General features: G+C 42.5%; 1 protein-coding gene across 1 annotated transcript in view; it reads left to right on the top strand.

The window, feature by feature from the left end:
* Positions 1-18551, top strand: part of LOC124594012 — a 172249-nt gene that overhangs the window by 112069 nt on the left and 41629 nt on the right. The window lies entirely within an intron of this gene.

The raw sequence follows: 18551 nt of genomic DNA on the forward strand, positions 1-18551 counted from the left end.
AACAAATTTCATAAGAGAGTATATACACTGAGAAGCTACTGTGAATATCCCTAGATCCTTAAATAAATGTCTGCAGGATGATCTTGGGTGGACTCCAGCTATTATTCTGATTACACGCTTTTGTGCAATAAATACTTTATTCCTCAGTGATGAATTACCCCAAAATATGATGCCATATGAAAGCAACGAGTGAAAATAGGCATAGTAAGCTAATTTACTAAGATGTTTATCACCAAAATTTGCAATGACCCTTATTGCATAAGTAGCTGAACTCAAACGTTTCAGCAGATCATGAATGTGTTTCTTCCAATTTAATCTCTCATCAATGGACACACCTAAAAATTTGGAATATTCCACCTTAGCTATATGCTTCTGATTAAGGTCTATATTTATTAATGGCGTCATACCATTCACTGTACGGAACTGTATGTACTGTGTCTTATCAAAATTCAGTGAGAGTCCGTTTACAAGGAACCACTTAGTAATTTTCTGAAAGACAGTATTGACAATTTCATCAGTTAACTCTTGTTTGTCAGGTGTGATTACTATACTTGTATCATCAGCAAAGAGAACTAACTTTGCCTCTTCATGAATATAGAATGGCAAGTCATTAATATATAATAAGAACAACAAAGGACCCAAGACTGACCCTTGTGGAACCCCATTCTTGATAGTTCCCCAGTTTGAGGAATGTGCTGATCTTTGCATGTTATGAGAACTACTTATTTCAACTTTCTGCACTCTTCCAGTTAGGTACAAATTAAACCATTTGTGCACTGTCCCACTCATGCCACAATACTTGAGCTTGTCTAGCAGAATTTCATGATTTACACAATCAAAAACCTTTGAGAGATCACAAAAAATCCCAATGGGTGGTGTTCGGTTATTCATATCACTCAAAATTTGACTGGTGAAAGCATATATGGCATTTTCTGTTGAAAAACCTTTCTGGAAACCAAACTGACATTTTGTTAGTACTTCATGTTTACAGATATGTGAAGCTACTCTTGAATACATTACTTTCTCAAAAATTTTGGATAAAGCTGTTAGAAGGGAGATTGGATGGTAATTGTTGACATCAGATCTATCCCCCTTTTTATGCAAAGGTATAACAATAGCATATTTCAGTCTATTAGGGAAAATGCCCTGTTCCAGAGAGCTATTACACAGGTGGCTGAGAATCTTACTTATCTGATGAGAACAAGCTTTTAGTATTTTGCTGGAAATGCCATCAATTCCATGTGAGTTTTTCTTTTAAGCAAGTTTATTATTTTCCTAATTTCAGAGGGAGAAGTGGGTGAGACTTCAATTTATCAAATTGCATAGGTATGGCCTCTTCCATTAACAGCCTAGCATCTTCTAATGAACACCTGGATCCTACTATATCCACAACATTTAGAAAATGATTATTAAAAATATTTTCAACTTCTGACTTTTTGTTCGTAAAGTTTTCATTCAATTTGATGGTAATACTGTCTTCCTCTGCTCTTGGTTGACCTGTTTCTCTTTTAATAATATTCCAAATTGTTTTAATTTTATTATCAGAGTTGCTGATTTCAGACATGATACACATACTCCTGGATTTTTTAATAACTTTTCTTAATATAACACAGTAGTTTTTATAATTTTTGATAGTTTCTGGGTCACTACTCTTTCTTGCTGCCAGATACATTTCCCTTTTCCGGTTACAAGATATTTTTATACCCTTAGTAAGCCATGGTTGTTCTTTCAGAGAATCTACATTGAAGTCCCCACAAATAATAATTTGCTTACCCCTGTCTGACAGATAGCACAACAAGGAGACCAAATTTTTCAGAAATAGATGAAAATTTCCGTATGGGGACCTATATACAGTTACAATTATAAATGTGCCTTTATTTAATTTAAGCTCACAGGCACATGCTTCTATATGTTTCTCTACACAAAACTGTTTTGTTTCTATACTTTTTGCACAATGATAACTTTTGACATATATGGAAACTCCTCCTTTCTCCATATTTTCTCTCCTTACATGTGCAGAGAGTTTATATCCAGTTACATTTACCTTATCCATATCAGTAACAATGTGATGTTCAGACAGGCATAGTATATCTATTTCATCCTCAGCTTCTAAATCTTCTAAACAAACCAGAAGCTCATCTACTTTATTCTTTAAACTCCCAATGTTTTGATGAAATATACTTACATTATTTTTAATTATACTTTTATGAGAACCTTTCCTTATTCTAACATTTGCAGTACTCTCCTGTCTGAGTTTCTCATTGTGCTTCTACATCTACATCTACATTGATACTCCGCAAGCCACCCAACGGTGTGTGGCGGAGGGCACTTTACGTGCCACTGTCATTACCTCCCTTTCCTGTTCCAGTCGCGTATGGTTCGCGGGAAGAACGACTGTCTGAAAGCCTCCGTGCGCGCTCTAATCTCTCTAATTTTACATTCGTGATCTCCTCGGGAAGTATAAGTAGGGGGAAGCAATATATTCGATACCTCATCCAGAAACGCACCCTCTCGAAACCTGGCGAGCAAGCTACACCGCGATGCAGAGCGCCTCTCTTGCAGAGTCTGCCACTTGAGTTTATTAAACATCTCCGTAACGCTATCACGGTTACCAAATAACCCAGTGACGAAACGCGCCGCTCTTCTTTGGATCTTCTCTATCTCCTCCGTCAACCCGACCTGGTACGGATCCCACACTGATGAGCAATACTCAAGTATAGGTCGAACGAGTGTTTTGTAAGCCACCTCCTTTGTTGATGGACTACATTTTCTAAGCACTCTCCCAATGAATCTCAACCTGGTACCCGCCTTACCAACAATTAGTTTTATATGATCATTCCACTTCAAATCGTTCCGTACGCATACTCCCAGATATTTTACAGAAGTAACTGCTACCAGTGTTTGTTCCGCTATCATATAATCATACAATAAAGGATCCTTCTTTCTATGTATTCGCAATACATTACATTTGTCTATGTTCAGGGTCAGTTGCCACTCCCTGCACCAAGTGCCTATCCGCCGCAGATCCTCCTGTATTTCGCTACAATCTTCCAATGCAGCAACTTCTCTGTATACTACAGCATCATCCGCAAAAAGCCGCATGGAACTTCCGACACTATCTACTAAGTCATTTATATATATTGTGAAAAGCAATGGTCCCATAACACTCCCCTGTGGCACGCCAGAGGTTACCTTAACGTCTGTAGACGTCTCTCCATTGATAACAACATGCTGTGTTCTGTTTGCCAAAAACTCCTCAATCCAGCCACACAGCTGGTCTGATATTCCGTAGGCTCTTACTTTGCTTATCAGGCGACAGTGCGGAACTGTATCGAACGCCTTCCGGAAGTCAAGAAAAATAGCATCTACCTGGGAGCCTGTATCTAATATTTTCTGGGTCTCATGAACAAATAAGGCGAGTTGGGTCTCACACGATCGCTGTTTCCGGAATCCATGTTGATTCCTACATAGTAGATTCTGGGTTTCCAGAAATGACATGATACGCGAGCAAAAAACATGTTCTAAAATTCTACAAGAGATCGACGTAAGAGATATAGGTCTATAGTTTTGCGCATCTGCTCGACGACCCTTCTTGAAGACTGGGACTATCTGTGCTCTTTTCCAATCATTTGGAACCCTCCGTTCCTCTAGAGACTTGCGGTACACGGCTGTTAGAAGGGGGGCAAGTTCTTTCGCGTACTCTGTGTAGAATCGAATTGGTATCCCGTCAGGTCCAGTGGACTTTCCTCTATTGAGTGATTCCAGTTGCTTTTCTATTCCTTGGACACTTATTTCGATGTCAGCCATTTTTTCGTTTGTGCGAGGATTTAGAGAAGGAACTGCAGTGCGGTCTTCCTCTGTGAAACAGCTTTGGAAAAAGGTGTTTAGTATTTCAGCTTTACGCGTGTCATCCTCTGTTTCAATGCCATCATCATCCCGTAGTGTCTGGATATGCTGTTTCGAGCCACTTACTGATTTAACGTAAGACCAGAACTTCCTAGGATTTTCTGTCAAGTCGGTACATAGAATTTCACTTTCGAATTCAATGAACGCTTCACGCATAGCCCTCCTTACGCTAACTTTGACATCGTTTAGCTTCTGTTTGTCTGAGAGGTTTTGGCTGCGTTTAAACTTGGAGTGGAGCTCTCTTTGCTTTCGCAGTAGTTTCCTAACTTTGTTGTTGTACCACGGTGGGTTTTTCCCGTCCCTCACAGTTTTACTCTGCACGTACCTGTCTAAAACGCATTTTACGATTGCCTTGAACTTTTTCCATAAACACTCAACATTGTCAGTGTCGGAACAGAAATTTTCGTTTTGATCTGTTAGGTAGTCTGAAATCTGCCTTCTATTACTCTTGCTAAACAGATAAACCTTCCTCCCTTTTTTTTATATTCCTATTAACTTCCATATTCAGGGATGCTGCAACGGCCTTATGATCACTGATTCCCTGTTCTGTACATACAGATTCGAAAAGTTCGGGTCTGTTTGTTATCAGTAGGTCCAATATGTTATCTCCACGAGTCGGTTCTCTGTTTAATTGCTCGAGGTAATTTTCGGATAGTGCACTCAGTATAATGTCACTCGATGCTCTGTCCCTACCACCCGTCCTAAACATCTGAGTGTCCCAGTCTATATCTGGTAAATTGAAATCTCCACCTAAGACTATAACATGCTGAGAAAATTTATGTGAAATGTATTCCAAATTTTCTCTCAGTTGTTCTGCCACTAATGCTGCTGAGTCGGGAGGTCGGTAAAAGGAGCCAATTATTAACCTAGTTCGGTTGTTGAGTGTAACCTCCACCCATAATAATTCACAGGAACTATCCACTTCTACTTCACTACAGGATAAACTACTACTAACAGCGATGAACACTCCACCACCGGTTGCATGCAATCTATCCTTTCTAAACACCGTCTGTACCTTTGTAAAAATTTCGGCAGAATTTATCTCTGGCTTAAGCCAGCTTTCTGTACCTATAACGATTTCAGCTTCGGTGCTTTCTATCAGCGCTTGAAGTTCCGGTACTTTACCAACGCAGCTTCGACAGTTGACAATTACAATACCGATTGCTGCTTGGTCCCCGCATGTCCTGACTTTGCCCCGCACCCGTTGAGGCTGTTGCCCTTTCTGTACTTGCCCAAGGCCATCTAACCTAAAAAACCGCCCAGCCCACGCCACACAACCCCTGCTACCCGTGTAGCCGCTTGTTGCGTGTAGTGGACTCCTGACCTATCCAGCGGAACCCGAAACCCCACCACCCTATGGCGCAAGTCGAGGAATCTGCAGCCCACACGGTCGCAGAACCGTCTCAGCCTCTGATTCAGACCCTCCACTCGGCTCTGTACCAAAGGTCCGCAGTCAGTCCTGTCGACGATGCTGCAGATGGTGAGCTCTGCTTTCATCCCGCTAGCGAGACTGGCAGTCTTCACCAAATCAGATAGCCGCCGGAAGCCAGAGAGGATTTCCTCCGATCCATAGCGACACACATCATTGGTGCCGACATGAGCGACCACCTGCAGATGGGTGCACCCTGTACCCTTCATGGCATCCGGAAGGACCCTTTCCACATCTGGAATGACTCCCCCCGGTATGCACACGGAGTGCACATTGGTTTTCTTCCCCTCTCTTGCTGCCATTTCCCTAAGGGGCCCCATTACGCGCCTGACGTTGGAGCTCCCAACTACCAGTAAGCCCACCCTCTGCGACTGCCCGGATCTTGCAGACTGAGGGGCAACCTCTGGAACAGGACAAGCAGCCATGTCAGGCCGAAGATCAGTATCAGCCTGAGACAGAGCCTGAAACCGGTTCGTCAGACAAACTGGAGAGGCTTTCCGTTCAGCCCTCCGGAATGTCTTTCGCCCCCTGCCACACCTTGAAACGACCTCCCACTCTACCACAGGTGAGGGATCAGCCTCAATGCGGGCAGTATCCCGGGCAACCACAGTCGTAGTCCGATCAGGGGATGCGTGGGACGAGCTGGCCGTCCCCGACAAACCCCCATCCCGACCCCCACAGTGATGCCCATTGGCAACAGCCTCAAGCTGTGTGACCGAAGCCAACACTGCCTGAAGCTGGGAGCGAAGGGATGCCAACTCAGCCTGCATCCGAACACAGCAGTTGCAGTCCCTATCCATGCTAAAAACTGTTTTGCTAAGAACGTCTGAACTAATCTACAGAGAGCGCAAACAAATCGACAAAATTTAAACGGTTATTAAAATACAAGATTGCCTAGTAAATGCAGTAATGCTGCTACTTGCGCACTGCTGACACTGCTCGGCGGCGGAAGGAGACTAAGCGAAATTACACTATTCAGGTACTAAAACACGATGCTACACTCTCAAATACTATAATACGCCCGAAATTTATGAATTAAACAATGCAAGAACCAAAAACACGCAAAGAAATTAAGAATTAAACTATGTAACAAGTGAGTGAGCTAGGAGTATACGACTTGCTGCTCAGCTGCTTATCCAACGGCGGCAGGGAGCACACTGACTGCGACCAACCGACACTGGCCGTTCAAAACAAAACAGTAGACAAACGACTACGCGAATTTACACTATTCAGGTACTAAAACGCGATGCTACAACTCTCAAATACTATAATACGCCCGAAATTTATGAATTACACAATGCAAGTACGAAAAACACGCAAAGAAATTAAGAATTAAACTATGTAACAAATGAGTGAGCTAGGAGTATACGACTTGCTGCTGCAGTTGCTTATCCAACGGCGGCAGGGGGCCTAGTTCCTATACCAGTGGTCACATGGTGTTCAGAGAGGCAGATTGTGTCAACTGGGCTGGGTGACTTTAATTCATCAATGCAATTACCTAGGACTGAGATAAAACTTGGTGGAGATAAAATTTCTGGTGATCGGTGAAAATTTATAATTGACAGCTGTGATTGGTGATCCAATGTGCTAGAATTGTGCTGTTTAATTTCTTTCCTAAACTGAAGATTTGTTCCAATCCTGACCTCTCGTAGAACTTGACATCTTTCTGTCTTACCTATCCTAAAAAAGGTGCTGCTCAAACACCTGTAACCACTGGTATTTTACCATTCATGGCAGTGCCTCCCCCCCTTAAATTTCCTGCTATTACCCCAGCTAGTTTCCCCTTCCCTTTCCTGTTGAGATGTAGGCCGTGCCTGGTATAGTCCCACCTACTGAGATAATCAACAGGAACCACACCAATATGAGCCCCCGCACCCGACCCAAGCAGCCGTTCCAACTCCAAATTAACTCTCCCAACGGACGAGTTCAAATGAGGCCGGTCATGGCGTCTCAGGACAGATACAAATTCAACATTGGTGTGTCTCGATGCCGACGCAATCTTTACCAGGTCACACTCTATACTGTACCCAGGATCTCTGTCGATGCTGTTCCCTGGCCCTCCCACAATAACCACGGTGTCTTCCCTGGTAAATCCTTTACAGAGTGAACCTAAATCCTCTGTCACCTGATCCAGACTAGCACTTGGTTTGAAAAAATTTGTGACTCGGTATTCTGGTCCTAATTCCTCCTGCAGAAGTTGGCCTACACCTCTGGCATGAGAACTGCCTAACAACAAAACTTTCTTCCTTTTCGATGACTTTCCTACATTCTTTTTCAATTTCCTATTGAAAGTTTGTTGTGTCCTGTCTACACCTACCTCTGCTTGAGGCTCATCAGTTTCTAACTGTAGCAACAGGTCAAACTTATTTTTGACATTCACCACAAAACTGTCAGACTTAGTTCTGTCATTCTTCAACGCTGCCGGAACCACTGTATGTCGTCCACATTTCATCATTCTGCGGAGTAAGCCCTCATCTGTCATGGACTGCAACTGTGACCCGATTGCCTGTCAGTCTTTGTCAGCAGTCTGTGCTCTCTGGCATCCCATTATTGCCTAGCGCATTCAACACTGCACTCTTCCTATTCAATGTATCTACATTTGTGTGTTTTCTATATGGTTTATGAAACACCTCACAATCAAGCTCATTGAGTTTGAGTGCCCACCTCGTTAAGGTATTCGAAGTGTCTTTCAGCTCCAACAGTCATTTCAGTGATGGATGATCCGTTACAACCTTAAACTTCTGGCTCTACAATTAACAAAAAAAATGTATAACCGCTAGCATTTCCTATTCTGTAGTGGAGTACTAACGTTCGCACTCTTCATTTGCATTGAAGCATACGCTAGTAGATGTTCCTGCCCATCGATGTTGTGGCTGAGAATACAAGCAACCGCCCCATTGCTGATTCCATCTCAATATCAGGAAAGCTCACAACTGGATCAGAAACTAATACTGCTGTGAGGTGTCCGTTGAGTAGTTTAGTATACCCATGAGATGGTACTGAATCCATCTCCAGTGACCTACAGTGATTAATAACTCCCCTAAAGATCGTGTGAATTAAAAAAAAAACTTTATTGTGCAACAAATATCGGCGTATATAATTAAATTGACAGGGATGGTCCAATTAAAGATGGTACCAAGCCTTACACAGATACATTGATAAAAAGGTCCAACAAAATACGAAAAAAGCTAAGGATCATTATAAAAATCTGATTTATTGCTAAAAGAGATCAAAAACTATTTTATCCACTCAGGCAAGAATACACTCAATTATCGAGTGAACAAAAGATTGAAAATATGTGCAACAACCTTGGCGTAGGTGAGTGGACGCATTACAGAAATGACAAAACTTCGTTTTCAAATACGACCAGTGATAGCGGAATGAGCAAATGAGTTAATGAAAAGTAATGTAAAAGCATGAACAAACATTATTACTCTTGCCTACGTGTGTAGTGGGTACAGCTTGCTGGATGTGAAAATTAGATTAGCAGAATGGCACTGTAATGCAAAAGAAATGCCTTAGAACTCACCTTGTCTCAGTGATACCGAATACGCCCCATGTTTGCAACTCTAATGATGTATGAGAACAAAAGACGGCTGCAGTGACGTCTGAGAATTCTAAGTTCATCCCCACCATCTGAGTTCTGCTGTAAGATGGAGGCACCTCGCTCTGCAGTTCTAAGAGGAAGTGTACTACCTCTATGATGTCCTAAAAATAAATGCTCTCTTAATCTCCTTTGCTGAACTTTGCTGACTCTGCCAACACCAGAATCTCATCAGCCAATTGAAACAGAGCTACCAATTTCCCACCAATGATAAATTAATAAACATCTTCACAAATTGTCTACTATTACGGATTCTGCCATGGTTTGTCAATTAATAATATTTTTGCCTTGGAGTGGGACAGAAGAAGGCCAGAAAATTCCCTCCACCCCCCCTTTCCCATGTAAAAAATTTCTAATCGCTGCCAATAAGAGGGCATCCACAAACACATGCTAGAAAACTCTCCCCCACTACCAAAATAGTTACTATGATCCGATTAGGGACCACCTAACAAAATTTTGAAAACAAATTCCAACTGACCTCCTCCAGGACTGACGACTGGATTCTATGCTAGCGCTATTGTTTTTTTCCTGTCTTTCAGATATTATCTTTGCTAAAAGGAATTCTTTTCTCTTTGTGCACAACGACACTTTGTAACAAGCTGAGTCGCACTCGTTAGTTGCTCCAGCTACGTTCTATCTGCAGAGTGCTCTGTCCTGCATTTACTTGTCGAGAGTTTGGCTTTCAACAGATATATTTTTACGCCTGTAGAGTTCCCCTAGAGACCCTCGCCATTTTCCAGGTGGCTAAAAGCCTGAAGGCTGCAGAACATTACAAGGTTCCTCAGAGGTAGCGCTATTCAGAACTGCAATCATTGGCAGTTGATGTTATTGCTTGCCACTTTCATGTATCATTAGTGATCTGATAAGATTTACTAGTTAAATAAGGATATTGGATTATTAAACAGTTTATGGGACAGTTTTGGGAAAAAGCTAGCACATGACACTGTATTCAGTGTGTTAAATGCTGTTTGAAATCCCACTGATTACTAGAATTTCAATCCTCTCTTATTAACCGATTCCATGGTTGTGTGATATGTGCAAAATTCTTTTCGGATATGTTATAATAACAGATCTTTCTCATGCTGAGACATTAAAAGAAGCGATCTGTTTTACTTGGTAAAAACTTTCCAAACCTATGATCACAGCCGGCTGGAGTGGCCGAGCGGTTCTAGGCGCTACAGTCTGGAACCACGCGGCCGCTACGACGCAGGTTCGAATCCTGCCTCGGGCATGGATGTGTGTGATGTCCTAAGGTTAGTTAGGTTTAAGTAGTTCTAAGTTCTAGGGGACTGATGACCTCAGAAATTAAGTCCCATAGTGTTCAGAGGCATTTTGAACCATGATCACAAAAATATTTCTTTATTTACAAACAACTGGTTTCAACAGAATTTATTGTCACCTTCAGATCTTCAAAAATCCGTGTTATAAAATGTGCTAATTTTGAATTGGACCTTACGACTTTTTGGCGTGAGATCCAACTCAAATGAACGCATTTTATAACAAATTTCTGAAGACATAGAGATGAAAGCAAAGTCTGTCGAAAGTGGCTGTTTGTAAATAAATATTTGCTTTGCTTTAGAAAGTTTTTATCAACTAATAATGATGAGGTCCCATACTCCGAGGAGCGTAGGGAACGATGCGGGAGACCCGCACCGCTGTACTAGGCAAGGTCCTAGCGGAGGTGGTTTGCCGTTGCCTTCCTCCGACCGTAATGGTGATGAATAATGATGATGAAGACGACACAACAACACCCAGTCATCTCTAGGCAGGAAAAATCCCCGACCCCGCCGGGAATCGAACCCGGGACCCCGTCCGCATTAAGCGAGTACCGCAAGACGACGAGATTGCATAAAACCAGAAATGACTCTGTTTCATGGTCTGTGATGTTACGAAGTTTCGGATCGTCTTTGTTGAGCCAGGATCAGTTTGAACACCTTTTCCATTAAACACATGTCCAAGGTAGTACAACTGCATCTCCGCAAAATGGCACTTACCTATGCGAAGCATCAGACATGCTGATCATATCCAGTTGAATGTCTTTCAAACATTTTGCATGCTCTCGCACATCCTTCGAGAATACGATGGTGTTGTCCGAATGTACCATCCGTGTTTCCGACCTTAAACCTTGTATCAACCCATTTAATAACTTTTTAAATGTGGCTGTCACGTTTTTAACCCCAAACTGCAGCCTCCTATGGAGGTAATGTTCCCAGGGGACCCTAAAAGCTGTCTGTGGTCTACCATCTGACACAGATTCTATCTGGTGATATTTGCTTCTTAGTCTTTGACAGCCTTAGCACGTCCATGTTATAGTTATTCAAGCTTACAGGAACCTTAAATCCACGATTAACACCCCTTATACGCGCTATGCTTCTGCGCACAGATCAATGCATTTTGACTAACTCTTCATCATCCACCAGTAGCTCTACTACAAATAACGCTTCAATTGGTAAATCGGTATAAACACAGAATCCCACACCGAATTTGCCTTACCTGCTGGTGCTTTATCATGGGGACAAACCTCTGTGTATGTGTTCGCTGTTAAGTTGGCAATACCTTCGTGAGGGGTGACCATGTGATGTTGCCTCACTTACAGCTGTAACCTCCAGCAGAAATAATGTTCCACTGAGTTCTTCTGTGTACTGCAGAAGATCGACTTAGCATGATGTTTATCGAGAAAATCTGGCCTAATAGTCGCTGAATAGCCTTCACCTACATACGGTGACACTTCCATACACTCACGAAAATTCTTAGCTCCAATACTAAAAGTGAACAGTTGCGTACCAATGACTGTACGTTATTTCCCTAATCTCCTCCAGACTGACGACTGACAAGTGCACATCCGTGTCTACCAGAAATTTATGTTCCTTGCCGTCAACAAAACCTCCCAAGCATCAATCTATCTGTGCATCTATTTGTGCAATGTTATGTCCTGTTGAGAATGCTTTGCAACAGTTTAAGCACTCCCGTTTGCGTTTAACGGCTGCTCCCTCTGACCATGCTTCCCATTATACTGTGCTCGGGGTCCATCTACTCCACATCTATACCATTCATGCTGCAGCTACTCCTTCTGTATATGACCTCTATGCCCACATGTATAGCACTTTTACTTCTGAAACAAAAACACGGTGGTCTGTACGTACGTTTGTGACAACGCCAGTTTCTTCTAAATGTGGTAGCGACCTTAAGAGCTGCTGCCAAGTCGCCAGGACTTTCAGTCCCAACTCTACGTATCATCTCGGCAGGGATACAACCCAGAAAGACAACTCTTTTTGGGGTTCATATAGTAAGACTCTATCAGCTTCGGTGGTTTGTAGCAGTTCATATGCTTGCACATTGATCTTCCGGATCCTGCCTGAGAAGGCCTCCACTGATTCGTTGTGCTTTAGCGTTAAAGTACTCAGTTTTTCTCAGAAAAATCTGGTGCTATTTTTCTTATGGCACAACTTAAGCCATCAGCTAACTGTTCTAAAATCTCCAATTTAGTAAGAAATTCGTGATAGAGCACATACGTTTTAGTTTCGCCTTTCAGTCATAAATTAGCCACACGGAGAGAAGTCTTTTCTGACCACGCACTCATTGCGGTGGCAACACTAACTTCGTTAATGAACACAGCTACGTCCTCTGTTGACTTACCAGAGAAAGGCATTCTCAAGGTACCTCCTAATGGTTGGAGACAAGAGGAAGATACACTCAACACTACCTTAGCTTTCTCCGATTCCAACTGAAATTGCTACACCACAGCTTGTAAAGTTTCAACGTGCTGACGTAGCTCTTCCTCTTCCTGCTGTTCATGAGAATTCAAGCCTAGCAATACCTGTATTCGTTCTGTGCAAGCAGCAACATCTTCACCCAGAGGCTGTGGCCCATGCCTCTGCCATTCTGCGTAACCTACAACTACTGTTTACATCAACAAACAAGTACAAAAAGGAAAATTGTACTTAAAATGCGCAAAAAAATTATGCACCCGTCCTTTTGCCATTGGGATTCAGAACAATCCTGTGCCAAATGTCCGAATCGTCTACAGGTATTACATGCGGCTGACACAGCCTTGGTATATGACAGTTCAAACACTGTCGGGTTACAAAACGTGCATCGTACTAACGTTAAGTACATTTCCCTGACATTTCCTTTGAATAACGACAAGTCCACAGGCTGCTGCAGTCTAAGAAATGACGCTTTCGAAGTGCTATAGATACACAAATGCACCAAAAGGGCAGCAACAAAGAAAATTTACGCCTACCACACTATTTCGTGCCAGATGATGGTCGATGCTGCAGACATCATCCTAATGTCAACGATGTCCTGAGGTGATAGCCAGTTCGGACGTCCATATTGCGACCTAGGGAGCTGCAGGAGGCCGATCACATGGTGTGAGAGAGTGATATGGAGAAACGCCTGGATGCGTTAGAAAAGCAGCAATATCTGTAATAAAATTTACTCGCCACGATGAGTATAAAAAGTCATAAAGCTGCCTCAGTGCATTGTGCAGTTGCTGGGCCTAGGCGCATGGTGTGAAGAAGTGCTGACATGCCTCGTCAGCGATTCGTGACAGAGTCGCAGTGTGTTGTGCAGGTGGCACTATGGCGATGGGCAGGGTCGCCCATTCTAGACGTTCTGCAGTACGGTGTGGCGTTACATCTCAGCACTCTCGTAGGCAGCCACACTGAGATGAGAAAAGCCGACTGGTGGTCCAAGATGTCGATTTTTGTGAAGGTTGGCCCTAGTCATCCACCATGAGTCGACCAAGACTGCATCAGATATTCACGAGTCAGCCAAGGGGCTGTGTAAACTTGGGCAGTGTGGATGTAACAGGTCTCAGGTCATCTGTGAATGACTCTCAATGTGAGGATGGCTGGCAGTACACCATTCTCCTCATCTGTGGCGTCCCAGTAGCCAGAAATGGGAGACCACGGCTGTAGTTTGAATTAGGATGACTGTGTCTTGGCGCTGAAGCCAACAACCAGGTAGCAAGCAGACCATTGTCTATCAGATTGTCATGGCTTCACTGAAACTCTCAATTATGGTGACATGGACAGAATAGCTACACAACTGAATGTGTCCTCAAGCCTCGAAGGCTCCATTATTGAAAAATTCGACCCCACGCCTATGACATGGTGGCCATAGATGCTCCTTGCCCTCGTGGAGTGGTTCAATAATTATTCTGGGTTGTTGAGCTGAGGTTTTCCTGCAACGTTTGAGTGTCGCTCTTTTGGAGCCCTGTCTTCCGCTACACCCATGACATCTCATGTTGGCGTTTCGATTGGTACACCTAACTGCTCTGAGCTCTAAGCTCACTGGGTAAAATTAAAAAAAAATTAAAATGCACATCGAATTTATTCTGGAGCACAACAATACACACTCTTGATTATGACGTCCGAAGTATGGCTGTTTCTCCATGACACGACTGTATCGTAAACTGGTCATACTTTTTAGTCGAATACTAGATAATATTGCGTTGCATTTACTCATGACATTTTATGTACCCGTCATTGATGTGCGAAATACCTTATGTGGTGTAGTTGGATTCTAACTGAGTCTCGAAAACGTTCTTTCCTAAAAGTCCCTATCGACTTAAGTCATTTGACTTTTTTGTTACGAACTGCGGTCTCCTTATCTTAAATTCCAATTTAGTGCAGCTATAGATTTAACAGAGTATTTTACAACGTCGTCATACTCACATACCTTGCTGTACAAATAGACTGTTTTTAGAATCGTCTCACTCGCAACCACAGGCAATGTATTCAGAGAGGTGAAGGAAATGGCCATTTGAAGCAAGAATGTTCATATTAACTTATGCTCTACTTTGCATCGTTTCCAAGATAGTAGAATTTCATGTACATTAACTTTTTTGCTGATGGTGCACTGTTTCCAGTAAACTTGTTGAATCCTTGTGAGATGTTGATATTTGATGAGTTGCACTTCACTTTTCATGTGGGTCGGGTTATGATCACGAAACGCGTTACTAATCTATACATGGACTTATGTTATTCTGAAATGAAATGTTTTCAATAGATATTTACGTTGGTGTAATGGCCGAAATTAGTAAACACGTACAAAAAAAGTCATTAATCTGGGCTGGTGAAATGAACAATGTTATGAATAGATATTTGCCTTTTTGTTTTTTGCAAGATGATGCTCCACAGCAGTAATACGTTTAATGATAGCCATTTTTTATGTGCACCATCAGTTGTATAAACTTTACTAAAACGTGCCACTGGTTTTATTCTGTATGGCTCATCTTCTGACACCTGCCAAAAATTTGTTACTATATTTTGCTCTCTGATGTACTACACATAGTTAACTTAATACGAATCATGTAAGCAAATATTAGTATTTGTATTACAGATAACTAACACACATTTGAAAACTGGGCACATCTATAATCACGTTGAAAAGGTGGCATATACACATTTGCACGACTTTTTCAGCGAGAGTATAGACGCGTTAAGTGATAAAATGGTTGTTAGGGACATGTAATATGAATACTGATGTTGGCCTGTTTAAGTCTGTATTAAATGAACTGTGTTTAACACCTCAGAAAGCAAAACACTGTAATAAATTTTAAAATAGTGCCTGAAGGTGATCCATATAGACAGTAATAGGCAGTACATTTTAATGAAGTTAGCACAGCAGTCGATGGTGTACGTAAGCATGTTGTTAACGTGTCAAGATTGTCGAGGAAGGGAAAACAGTGGGCACCCGTTGAGGTGAAAAATCAAACAAATTTTAAATGCATGGATGATCAATACCATAAAAAGAAAAGGCAGGCCTAAAGAAGCCGCCGAAATTGAATGGGCTGCTGCACAAGACGGCAGGAGAGACGTCTGGTCGGGTCAGAAGAGTGTGGACGGCTTCTATAGGACTTGAACCGAATGCGAGTCCAGTGTGCTAACCACTGCGTCACCTCGCTCTTCACAAACTGGACTTGATGTTGATTATAGTTTACCTACATTAATCGATCTGGTGAACGTAAATTGTTACATGCGTTGTGTTATTACGTAGTAATTACCTCCTGGTGGCTCAGTGTAAAATGTAGGCTACGAGGCCTCCCTACGACAGAGCAGACTTACCATTTTATAACTTCGATCGGTTTTATGTGGCGACAGTGATCACTGGGGTGACGAAACACAGGGTGTACGGAAATTCCCGTTACACACTTTTACGACTTTTGGAAAGGAATGAGTACATAATATTTTGAATAGGAATCCATTTACGGAAACTACCGTTGGTAACACGATCACTTTTACACGTAATTTACTATGCGTGACCCAGTACAACACTTGTTTTACAATTCCACACATTAATAACCAAAGATATTGCTCACGTACTAGTTGACGAGTTTTCTTCAACGTGATGCAGTACAGCGTCTTCCATTTCGGGTGTGCAGCGACTCCTTGGAGCACTACAGTCACGCCTGCTGACGGTGAAGGTACCCATTTTTCGAAGCCATTGCGAAATTGTGGCGAATAAAGTATGCGATGGAGTCAGACGTTGTAACAATGTTGACAAAGGAGACGAGCAGCTCTTCTATTACCGTGAGCTTCGCCATACAGAAGAATCTTGTCAATATATCCTGCAAACGCGTACTCAACCATGTTACTCTAACACACAGACACATGAATGAAGCTCGAACCAGGTCAGAGAGGTAGGATAGACATCAAATGACGCCAGTCAATCCCAAGTAAGCAACCCCCCCCCACCATGACTACGCTATTGCGTACCTACATAGCAAACATGTCTGTAGCAAGGAAACGGTACGTTTCCGGACATTGGTTCCTGTTCAAAGTATTAGGTACTCACTCTCCTCTACAAGTCCTACAAGTTTTTTAACGGGAATTTTCGAACATCCTATATATTCTATAGCTTTCGACATGATTAACTTCATCCTTCAAGCCATTATAAACGTGCGAGGTGGGCAGCAGTTGAGACCACCATCTGACGATCAAGATTTTGGTTTTCCGCGATTTCCCCAAATCGCTTAAGGCGAATTCTGGGATGGTTCCTTTCAACGGGCATGCCCATTTCATTTCTCATCTTTCCCCAATATGAGCTTGTCCGTGTCGATGGGCTTCTTTAGGCTCATTTAGGTTCATTACGGGGTAGTATAACGACACTATATCATAACCATAAGAAGTTGTCACCCATCACGGCAGATTATCGTTCATCGTGCATCAGCGAAAACTGTATTCCAAGAAGCAGCGAACAAGGGTATCTAAAAGGCTTTTGAGATAGGGTAAGTTGTCACTCTGTAGAAATGTGCCCAACAATGAGAAACCCTGCAGACTTCATCTGCCTCGGGTTATTAATTTTGGTAGAAAGACAGCGATTGTTTAGGACTCAGTTCATGGCTGACTCTGCCATACAGATGAATCAGGCAGCAGTCTAGAGTCCCAAAATGTGGATTATCCAGATTTGGGAAGCACATCAAAAACATATCAACATACTAGTTTAACTGTGCTTCTGTTTGTAAGCAGATTTGTTTCATGACTGACACAATACAAAATCAAACTCCTGCGGCGATGACAGCAACAGAAATAACTGGTGGGAATAAACTACACCACTTCATAGTACTGCTAAAAAAATTATAAATCGGGAAGGGAGACTGAGCGATGGGTGGACAGGTATGTTCGTTGCCTAGAGCAGCAGAACACACAGAGCTGGCCTTCTTCAGTTACCTCTTGCATGGGGGTACAAGATCACTTGCGTGAAATAATATTTTGCAGCCTTTTAAATGAGCTTTCGACAAACTTTCGCCTATCACTGCGACGTGTACCGACGGTTCTGGGGATTTCTAAGAGGACGAGGACGCCCGGCGTCTACCGTGATGCAGAACAACATGGCTACTTTGGGGAAAGTGGTTCCAGAAAACAATGGAGTGACGCTGAAGGATAGCTAAGTGACATTACAGAGTCATTTGCAGGTCATATCCGAGGATGGCCAAGAACGTCTTTGAGTCAGGAAAGACTCGTCAGTCACAAACCGGAGACTCTGTAGCACTATTTGTAAAGAGAGTCTGCGCATCTGGCTACAAACTTGCAGACAAATCAAAATCAAAAAGCTATAAAAAAATGGACCTTTTCAAGATCAACTGATTAAATCACTTGGCCCTTCAATCCGAGTATGCCATTTAAATATAGAAGGAATTAGCCAAGCTAAAAACAAGTACCTATCCAAACTCCATGTAGATAATGATATTGACGTAGTTCTAAACCAGGAAACACATGGTCCAACTTTGGAGGATCTGGGTAAAAGAGGTAGGATCCATGGTTTCTGGCACTTATACTGATGTCTCATCTTGAAATGTCCATTCAGATCCAGAAACACAGCGTTAGTTGACCTTGTGACAGTCTCACAACGAATACACTCTAACAAAAATTAAACGCTCCACGAAAATCGGGAAATGAATTGGTGGGTACTTAGTCCTCGTAAATTGTTCATAATGAAGCTGTGTCTCTGGAGGAACAAAGGGGATTCATAGCTTTGTGCTACAGAATGACAGGCCCACCAAAAACGCTGGAATGGCCTACATGAGGAGAACTACAGGAAATCGTCTTGCACTGGCGTAATACAGTAGACACACAGTCAACATCACCTTCAGTGCATGGATCA

The sequence above is a fragment of the Schistocerca americana genome, chromosome 2 (genome assembly GCF_021461395.2).
Source record: "Schistocerca americana isolate TAMUIC-IGC-003095 chromosome 2, iqSchAmer2.1, whole genome shotgun sequence".
Classification (NCBI taxonomy): Eukaryota; Metazoa; Arthropoda; class Insecta; order Orthoptera; family Acrididae; genus Schistocerca; species Schistocerca americana.